The following is a 9801-nucleotide window of genomic DNA, read 5'->3' on the forward strand; positions in this document are numbered from 1 at the left end:
TATCTTCCCTGGGGACCTCGGGTTTGGCTCTTAGGCCCCCAACTGACTGGACAAGGTCCACCAGGCTTGAGAGTAGCTTCCTCTCTTTCTGGCCAATGGATTGTAAATGTGAACCCCACCCACCAAATCCTTTCACAGCAACCTCGGCCACACTGACTAAATAACACATGCCATCCACCACCGCGGTGATGTTGCCAGCGTACCCAACCAGACGTCTAACCAGACTCCAGGGTAGAGGCCGCAGGACTCCGGTGTGAGGGGAGCCCTGCCTGCCTCCACTTCCTTTGGGCCTCGAGCCTGGGTCTTCTCCCCACAAGCAGGACAAGATCAGGCGCCCTGGAACGGCTGACCTGGGGCCGCCCCTTCTCCAGACTCTGGGCAGTGTCCCAGCCTCCCGCTCTGATCCTTCTCCTCGTTTGATAGCAGGAGATGCTGCCACCCTCTTCCTCCTCGGCCCGCTGACAGGTTGTGTCTTCCGCCTGCCCTCTGCCACCCCACGTCCGTGCCTGCTGCTGCTCCAAGGCTCCGGCTCCATCTACCTCCTGGTTCCTGCTGCCGCCGCCGTTCTCCTCTGACCCTTGGCAGGTGGGCGGCTTAATCCCCGTCATGACGTGGCCGTGGCTCTCGTCACGAGTGGTGGCCTCTAACACCAACTGCAGAGGCTCCTTTGGTCCCTTCTTGCCTGAGACGCCTGCCTGGGACCATCCAGCTTCGCCCTCCTCGGAACCTCCTGCTCTGACCTCCCCTTCTGCCCTCTCCCTGTCCCTTCAGTGCAGAGGCCCCGGTTTCCATCCTCGGTCCTCTAAGGTCGGCGGCAGTTCCTCTCCGTGTCCCGCCTGCGCACTGCTGGCTCCCAGGTGTGTCTCTCCAGCCCCCGTTCTCTGATCTTCTTGGATTCAGAACATAACTTCCTGCTGCTCGGTCCTGACGCTCTCCACCTGGATGAGGAGGGCGCTCTGGAGGGAGAGGCGCCCTGTGATTGCCCGCCGTCTCCCGAGCTCCTGGACTCAGTGTGCACCGTGCCCTTGGCGGGATCCAGTGTGCCTCCTCCCTGCCCAGCCGGTCCCCAGGTCTACGGAGCACATCCTGCTGGTGCTGCTCCCAGGCAGGGACCTTCGATGGCTCCCCGCTGCTGGAGGACCAAGACCAAACCCCTCAGCACTACTCCTGGTGGAAACCTCCGGGGCAGCGTCCCCTGCAGCAACTTGTGCTTGTTCCCCCGCAGCTCCTATATACAGAGAAACACGCCACTGAACACAGATCCAGACAGGGTCCACGGGCCGCAGCACGCACACTTCATAGGGCGTGTCGTCTAGTCAGGCGTGGTGACGCGTACCCACGACTCAGCAACTCAGAGGTGGAGGCAGGAGGACCCCAGGTTGGAGGGAGACCCTGTCTCAAAATTAAAAATAAAAATTAAAGGTCTGGGGACATAAGCCGGTGGAGAGCCCTGGGTCCAATCCTCAACACCACAGAAAACAGATAAAGCATACGATTCTGGGGTCTTTAGTGTCTCTACAGATGCAACCCTCTCTACTATCTAAGTCCAGAAGATTTCAACACCCAAAAGAAACCTGTGCCCATTAGCAGCAGTCCCACCCCCTCCCCGACTCCTCTGGCCAGGAAGCCACTCATCACTGTCTGTCTGTGGCTTTGCCTGTTCTGGACCCTTCACACAAACGGGATCACACGGCGGTCGGCTCCCGGGTCTGCTTTCTTTCCTTCGACACGTTTTCAAGGTCACCCAGGTCGTGGCAAGTGGCAGAACTCCTTCTATGAGCAGACACTGTTCCATCCCATGGATAGACACTCCTCATCATCACCCGTCCGCTGATGAACATCTGGGTTGTTTCCGCTTTGGGTCTGTTATAAATGGTGCTGACGAACACCCACAGGCAAGTCTTTGTGTGGACGTATGTTTCCAACTGGCCTGGATATAAGCACACCGGGGAGCAGCGTTGCTGGCCGGAGGGTCACTCTGGGTTTACTTTTGGGGGACCGCCAGGGCCGCTCTCCACAAACCCCGCACCGTCCCAGCATTCCCATGGCCACGGGTGAGGTTCCATTCGCCCCCTGACATCGGTTTCCGTCTGTGCCGTCGTAGCCCCCGTGTGGGTGTGCCCTGGCTTGTCTGTGTTTATAGGGCTGCCAGCCAAGAGTGGCTCTTGTATTTTTTATGGGTTGTAAACACACTCACGCACACGGAGGATACGTGGCAGAGTTTGCACGTGGCCCACGAAGCCTACGGTGAGTACAGTCGGGTCCTTTAGGTCTGGCCGTCCCCGGAGGTCTCCAGTCCAGATGACAGGTGGCCTTCTCCTCTGCTTTTCCTACCTGGCCTCTAGTGGGACTGCGGGCCTTTCCTTTCCACCTCCTGTCCGTGTCCGCCTAAGGCCCAGGTCAAATCTCCTTCCCTGGGGACACCTTCCTGGCTCCCTTGGTCAGTCGTCCCTCCAGGGGTTTTGTGAAGCTTCCTCCCACAGGGTGGTGGCACTCAGCCCTGGGTCTGCGTTCTCGGCCCTGGAACCTCCTGGGGCCCTTGGGGACAGAGATTTGCCTTGTTCCTTTTCCTCTTCCTGCGTCATGTCGAGTGCTGGGTACCACACTTGCTTGTTGAATGACTGAAGGGTGAGACAAAGCCCCCGGGGAGACCCCCAGCCCTGCGCCAGACACCAGTGACAAGGAAGCTTCCTGCCCAAGGAGCTGGGCGCCTGCCCCAAGGAGCTGCGCCGGCCGTTCTGTCTCCGCCGGCCCTCTGAAGGCCAGGTCAACGCTGGCGGACCCCACAGGCCACCTTCCTCCAGCCAGAGAAGTCTCCGGGTGACAGCACTTGGAAGGCTGTGGCCCCTGTTGTGGGCAGCATGGCTGGCTCTCCCCAGTGGCCATTACTGTCCTCCAAGGAGCTGTCGGGCTCCTCCCTCCCCACGCTCTCTGTAGGGTCCCCCGGTGACTACAGCAGCCGCTCAGCTGGCTTTGACCCACACAGTGTGAGTAGGACCTCGGGACCTCTGAGGGCAGGCGCCCCGAGGACTCCTTCCCTCCCCCGTGGCGCCGCGGCTGCAGGGAGTGGATGACAGATGGCACCTCCCTCTGCCTGGGAGACTCTGCCAACCGGAACCTTCCAGAGCACGTTGGCCACGCCACGTAGGAACCGTGACCTGATTTGGCCTGTCCTGTGGGAGTTCACCGGACGGGAGTGACCCCGATGCTGTAGGAGGTGGACTGACCTGGGTCCTGCAGGATGGGTGGGGCTGGGGGGCAGAGGATCAGGGGGGCGAGGGCCCAGAAGAACTGGCGGGCAGCAGGCTGCCCAGGGAGCTGGGGGGGACGCTCCTTGCAAAGCCACATCTCCGTTTTTCTTCCAGGGTAAAACCGCTCCGAGGTAAGCGTTCTGAATCCCCCTCCTGGGAGGAGGCCTCCCCAGCGATTCGTTCTAGTTCCAGGGACATGCAGCGTCCCTCGTCTGTAGCTTTTTCTTTGCTGTGGACAGGGACGAGATATTTCTGCTCTGTTTGGATCACAAAATCATCCAATTCTGGTGCATGGACGAGAGGAGGGCATCAGCAGTCAGGTGTCCTCAGCAGAATAATGGTCAGGGCACCTTGTGTGACCTACGTCCTTGTCCAAGAGTCACCTCCAGGACGCAGTGACAGCATGTCACTGTGCTTTGTGCACAAAGACCAAGACCAAGACCTAATGACCGAGTGCTTCTGGTGAAGCCGGACCAAGATCCTTAGCAGGAGTTTAAAAGTGTCCTTGTCCCCCCAACACAGGCCACACTCTTCTCTGTCCCTTCCATGGACTCACATGGCCTCCGTACCCATGAGTCAGGGGACCAAAACTGTCTCCTCACTCGGGCGGCATTTCAGGAAAACACTGAGATGAGCGTCCCCGTGGCTTGTCCAGGGAAACCCTCGTTGCCATCTGACTCGTGGGGCCCACAGCAAATCAGAGGAGCCCAATCCCAGCAGGCCCCTGCGGCTGTCTGTCTAGATGCCGCTCTGGGCTTCCAGGGACCGAGGGGAAGAACCATGGCTACTCTTCACCCACAGATGACTAAAGAACCTTCTCCGGGGCCAAGAAGCACAGGTGCAGATGTTTTCTCTGTGTGCTGCGTTTTATGGGCTGCAGACTCCTATCAGAGGGTGATAAGAGGCTCCGGGCGATTGGCTCTGCTGACTGGAGACGTATTTCACGAACTCCAGTGTGAGGCACCTCGGGACGAATCACACACAGGAGCCCGCTCCCCACCAGAGGACGCGTCTGTTGGCATGAAGACACACGCGCACACCCAGATCCTAAAGCCGCTCAGGCCCCTGAGGAGGAGGTGGTCATCAGATAACTGTAGACCCCACTTCCCCAGTGACATTAAAACGCGAAATCCCATCGGAGAGGAGAAGGGCCTCCGGGAGGAGCCTGGGGAGCGTGCAGGGGGCCTGGCCCACGGTCCTGGGCAGCACCCCTGCTCTGTCGAGATTCCCCTGTGGGCATCCTGGGCTGAGCCCTCTCCTCCTACCCTACCCAGAACACCCCCTGCACTCCTGGTCCCTTCAGAAGGGCACTCCCAGGACAAACTCCAACCATGGTGGCGCGTCACCTTAGCCACCACATGGTGGCTGAGGCCTGGCCTGGTAGGGCCGGGCCATGAAGCCTGCGTCTGGGGGTGTTGAACACTGGGGGGTGCTGGACTTCCGAAAGCTTTTTAAGTGACATTTCACAGCCTGCATCTCCTGTCCCATAGCACAGTCCCTCCAGGGTCTCATTCTTCTCCGCGTCCCCCACCCCACCTGCACGTCATGAGAGAGCGCTTCGGGGAGGTGGAATTTTCCACCAGAGGGTCAGCCTCTGTGATTTCTTCTTCTTTGAAGTGGATGAAATCGAAAGCTCTTGGAAGCTCCTGAGACGGACACTCTTGAGAGATCTGATCGAGGCCGTCATGTGAGATGAGTCAGTGATGGGGAATTTCATAGGTAGAGAAAATGAGTCACGCAACACTCAGTGGCCAGGTCACTGTGGCTTCCTCCTCTGCCCTGGAGGGGTCCCAGCTTCCCTCTGAGCCTGGCTGAGGGGTGCCCCCAGGCTCCGGGGGGGCCTTCCTGGCCTCTGCCTCCCCCTCTCAGAGCCGTCGCCGCCTGGCTGGCTGTGGTCTTGGCTGGTGACTCTTGAAGTCAGGCTGAAAGACTGCAATGGAGACGTGGGGTTTAATGCCATCGACAGCCGGTGCAAAACCCGCCCCGTCTGGGGGGACGGTTCATCCTCCGATGAGCAGAAGAAACAGGAGGAGAAAGGACAGAGTGTGTGTGTGAGAGAGAGAGAGGAAGCTTCTGGCATCGTCCCCAGCATTTCACCCACAAACTGGTTTAGGCCAGTGAGACAGGATGTTCTGCAGAGCAAAGATCATGTGACCACCGGGAGCAAACAGATGGTGTATCATTAACAAACTGCAAGGCGGCAGTTCCCCGTCTCTCCAGGGTGTCAGCGACGAGGCGATTTAATTAAAAACATAACAAAAATAAAATAAGAAGTGACCAGGGCCAAAGTCTCCTCCTATTCAGACTCAACCTGGTCAAGAATGTGGAAGGGGCGGCCCCTCTGATGCCCGGCCACCACCTGCCCCTGGACTGTGACTGGTCTGCAGACTGTCTGCACCATCAGTCCTCCAGCATCCTGATGGTCACTGTGGCTGCAGTGGGGGTGGAGGGTGGCTCCAGGACAAGATGGGGACGGCTCCCTGCCCAGCAAGCAAGCCGAAGGGAGCCCAGAGCCCCAGGACAGGGAGAGGGTGTGCAGGGAAGCCTCCCTATGCACTAGCAGTGGCCAGGGTCACGCTGGGTCTGAGCAGCAGCTTCCAGCTGGACCAGGAGCCCATGCAGGAGCTGTCGGAAGACCCCGAGCCCCATCGGTGGCGTTACCCCAGCAGATCTCAGGCCTCCGGGTCACAAAGCCATGGCCAGGGGTGAGTTGTGGGGACTCAAGACTCAGCAAAGTCCCTGCTCCACGTTGGCCCATGGTGGTGGACCGCTCACTGAAGTCAGTTCAGGTTGTCACCTGGAGTGTCACCTGGAGGTCTGGCTCAGCACTTCCCGGGGGAGGAATGAAGAGGAAGACAGGAGAAGGCCCAGGACCCTCGGACAGGGCTCTTCGCTGCTCTCCAACCAGGGCCTTCGGCTGGGCTCTTCGCTGCTCTCCAACCAGGGCCTTCGGCTGAGGGAGCACCGGGCAGGGCCGTCAGTGAGCGAGCCCGGGCTTCCCAGGGGGCTGCAGATGGCAGGAGCAAAGAGGACAGGGACAGACAGGGGCAGGGAGGAGGGAAAGAGCCCAGACCCGCAGGGAACAGGGAGAAGTTCCACAGAGTCACAGAACGGGCTCAAAGCTAGTGGGGTGGGGGACGGGGGGGGGCAGCTTGCAGAGAACCATGTGGCCGACGTCATGGGCTTGATCCACAGGTAACGAGGAGCTGCAACTGAGTCCGTGGGAGGGTCGGCCCTCCCTCCATATCCACGGGCGCCCGTCCAGGGACCCACCTAACGCTGGTCAAAAATATCAGGAAAAGAATCGCATCTGTACTGAGCGCGTGCAGACTTTGTTTTTTGTCATTATTCCCTAACAACCCAGCGTAACAGGGATCTGCCAGCACGCACACGGCACTGGGAATGACACAACCCAGGGTGACTTAACGAATAGCGGCGGAAACTCGTAGGTCATGTGCCAACACTATATCCATTAATCCAAGGGACTTGAGCATCGATGGATTCCAGCATCTGGAGCCTGTCCACCCGGCCACAGACGGTGACTGTGTGTGTGTTGAAGTGTCCTTTGGCAACTTCAGTAAGAATCTGGAGGAGCGGTCTTCATTTCGCCATCTATGAGATCAGTCGCGGTCCAGATATAACTTGGATAAATGACGTGTGCACAGTGACGCCTACGAGAAGCCCAGAGCTGACTCAAAGGCTGTGGAGAGAAATACGCACCTGTCTCTCCACTCGGCGGTGGTGCCTCATCTGCAAGACTTCACTGACGTGGGGATGGCAAACCAGACCCCGTGACCCCTGTTCTATCACATTCTAGAAGGAGAAGGCACATGGACAAACTAAGAGCTAGACCTTGTCAGGTATGGTTACTTCAGGTTGACGGGGTGGGAAGATCTCCGTTGTTTTAAGTGTAAACTGAACGACTAGAAGATTCCAGGCACACGATGATTTGAGAAACAGCCTTCCAGGAAGAAGGGGCTGCTCGTGCAAAGGGCCTGAGGTGGGAATGAGTCTGGTGTGTTTTAGGAAATAAGGTCAGTGGGGCTGGGGTGTGGGGAACAAGAAATGGGTGTCAGGGATGTTGACAGGAGCCTGTTGAGAAACCTGGTCATTGTGGGCCTGCAGACAATGCAGCATCGGGGAATCTGTACAAAAAAGCAATTTACCTCCAGTTAGCAGACCCACAAGCAAAGAAAGCTTTGGCCATGTTGTCACAGAGTCAAAGGAATATGAACTCACACGTCTGAAGTTGTAACGGACTGTCCAGGGCTTGTGTTTCATGCTTTATGGTTGCCTGCTTTAGCCAACGTCAGCCAACCCCTGCAGGTCTCACAGGCTTAGATTCTAGGACTTCTGCTCTTCTTAAGTGCTTTGCTGCAAATGCCAACACCAATTAATAGTTCTACAGCCACAATTAATAATCCTACGTGCGTTATAAAGAATGGCAGTTTCTTTGCGCCAACACCACACAAACGCTTTCGTGGTGTGTACGCACTTGTACGCACCGAGCATGACTGGAATGTCTTCCCCAAGGACTTGAAGTTTAACTCATAATGACCTGAGAGAGAAAATACGCCTTATTTGGGGAAGTTCTGTTTGATCTAGCTGTGGAATCCAGACAGATGGAGCGTGTGTTTATTAACCAGCCTCCACAGAAATGCTTGGCCCTTGGAGAGATGTCAGAGCTGTACGTTTTTTGCTGCAGGTGTTCAACCATCCCGGTGAGCTAGACCTCCAGACAGAAGCAAGATTGGATAGGATCGGCCATGAGCAAGGGCTTCGGTCACAAGGGCTCTGTTCCCCCTCTGTGGGCTTGCCAATTGCAGAACTGGGATGCCACCAAAATCTCTGTTGCTGATCATCTGTCCATAAAAACCCACGTCCTGGGCTGGGGATGTAGCTCAGTTGGCAGGGTGCTTGCCTCTCATGCACAAGGCCCTGGGTTCGATCCCCAGCACCACCAAAAAGAAAGGAAGAAAGAAAAGCTCATGTCCCTTTCCTCTATTCCAGTAAGCCTTCTTCCAAGAATCCCTTTTAAATTTTCCCACCTTAAAGTGATCATTTCCTTCAGTATTTTTAAGAAGATATTATTCAGATAATATTGATATTTGATATATTCAAATAATACTTATACTTAAAAATATCAACTGTAACACCTACAGGAATAAGAGTCTATAATTGGAGTCCTGGACCCAACACTCAGAGCAGGAAAAACTCACCCATAACTTGCCCCTACGTCAAACACTTGGCAAAGAGGGTTCTGAGCCTTCTCCACTCACTCCCCTGAACCCAGAGGTAACTACAAGTTTCAATTTTGTGTTTATCATGCCATTGCTTTTTTTTAAAGTTGTGTGATTTCTTTCCAAATGTACTTTTTAAATTAAAGTATCATTCATATGCAAAAAAAGAGCAGATTGTAAGCATATAGTTTGAGGCATTTTGAGAAATGTTGCACCCCTGGACCTACAAGCTCATGCAGGAAATGCATCATGCATTCCTGTCACCAGGAGCCCTTTATGGCCTCCAGCCCGCCCCTCACCTGCCAGAGCCCCTCCCCGCCACAGACACTGTTTTCTTGGTCTTCATTTTGCCTGAGAACTGCACACAAATGGATCATAATATATATATATATATATATATATATATATATATATATATATATATATATATAAAATATATAAATGTGATGGAATATGTATATGTTAGCATATGTATATATTATACATAGAAGATGTATATATAGAGATAGGATATATAGGCATATATTTTCTACATATATATATAAATATATAATATATATATATATATATATATATATATATATATATATATATATATATATATATAAAATATGTGGCGGCCATGCCTGTAATTCTAGCAACTCTGGAGGCTGAGGCAGGAGGATTGCCAAGTTCAAAGCCAGCCTCAGCAACTCAGCAACACCCTGTCTCAAAAAAGGAAAAAAATGGCTGAGGATGTAACCCAGGGGTAGTGCCCAGTACCAAAACAAAGTAGAGTCATATAAATGAAGAGCCATGGGGCAGAGTCTGGGAAAGAAAGAGTGTCAAACATGAAGCCCCTGTGTCCTCATCCAAGTCCCCTCCTGGCCTCGGTGTGGGGCAATGTGCAGGGCGCTGCCGAGCCAGGAAGCTTGGCCACGCTGCAGCTCTAGGTGCTGGTGGTGGCCTGGATACACGGGCAGGACCACTGGGCGGTATGCACGTCACTGCTCCTGGTCTCCAAGGATGTCAGGTGGCACCAACCCTCTGATGGCTTGGCTGGTCTTGATCATTTGGCCAGCCCCGCCCTAGTCATCTCATTAGCATAGACTCAGATGTGGTCCAAGGGGCCCACCATGAGTCCTTCCATTAATAGGACTATCAGGTGTGGCCCAAGTGGCCCACCATGAATAATCAAGACATTCCTGTCACTCAAGAAATTTCAAGGGTTCGAGGCAACCTCCCAGGGGTTGAAACAAAAGGTAGGACATTTTTTTTTCCAGTACTGGAGATTGAACCCAGGGTGTTGGGAGTCCCCCGGCTCCAAAGAC

The 9801-nt window shown here is 55.0% G+C and overlaps 1 non-coding gene across 1 annotated transcript; it reads left to right on the forward strand.

Annotated features, from left to right (window-relative positions):
• The first annotated feature begins 8141 nt into the window (after nucleotides 1-8141).
• On the forward strand, nucleotides 8142-8214 carry Trnae-cuc (transfer RNA glutamic acid (anticodon CUC)). The gene has a single exon. It is a non-coding gene; the product is annotated as a tRNA-Glu (tRNA).
• The last annotated feature ends 1587 nt before the right edge of the window (nucleotides 8215-9801 follow it).

The sequence above is a fragment of the Marmota flaviventris genome, chromosome 10, assembly GCF_047511675.1.
Source record: "Marmota flaviventris isolate mMarFla1 chromosome 10, mMarFla1.hap1, whole genome shotgun sequence".
NCBI classification, from domain to species: domain Eukaryota; kingdom Metazoa; phylum Chordata; class Mammalia; order Rodentia; family Sciuridae; genus Marmota; species Marmota flaviventris.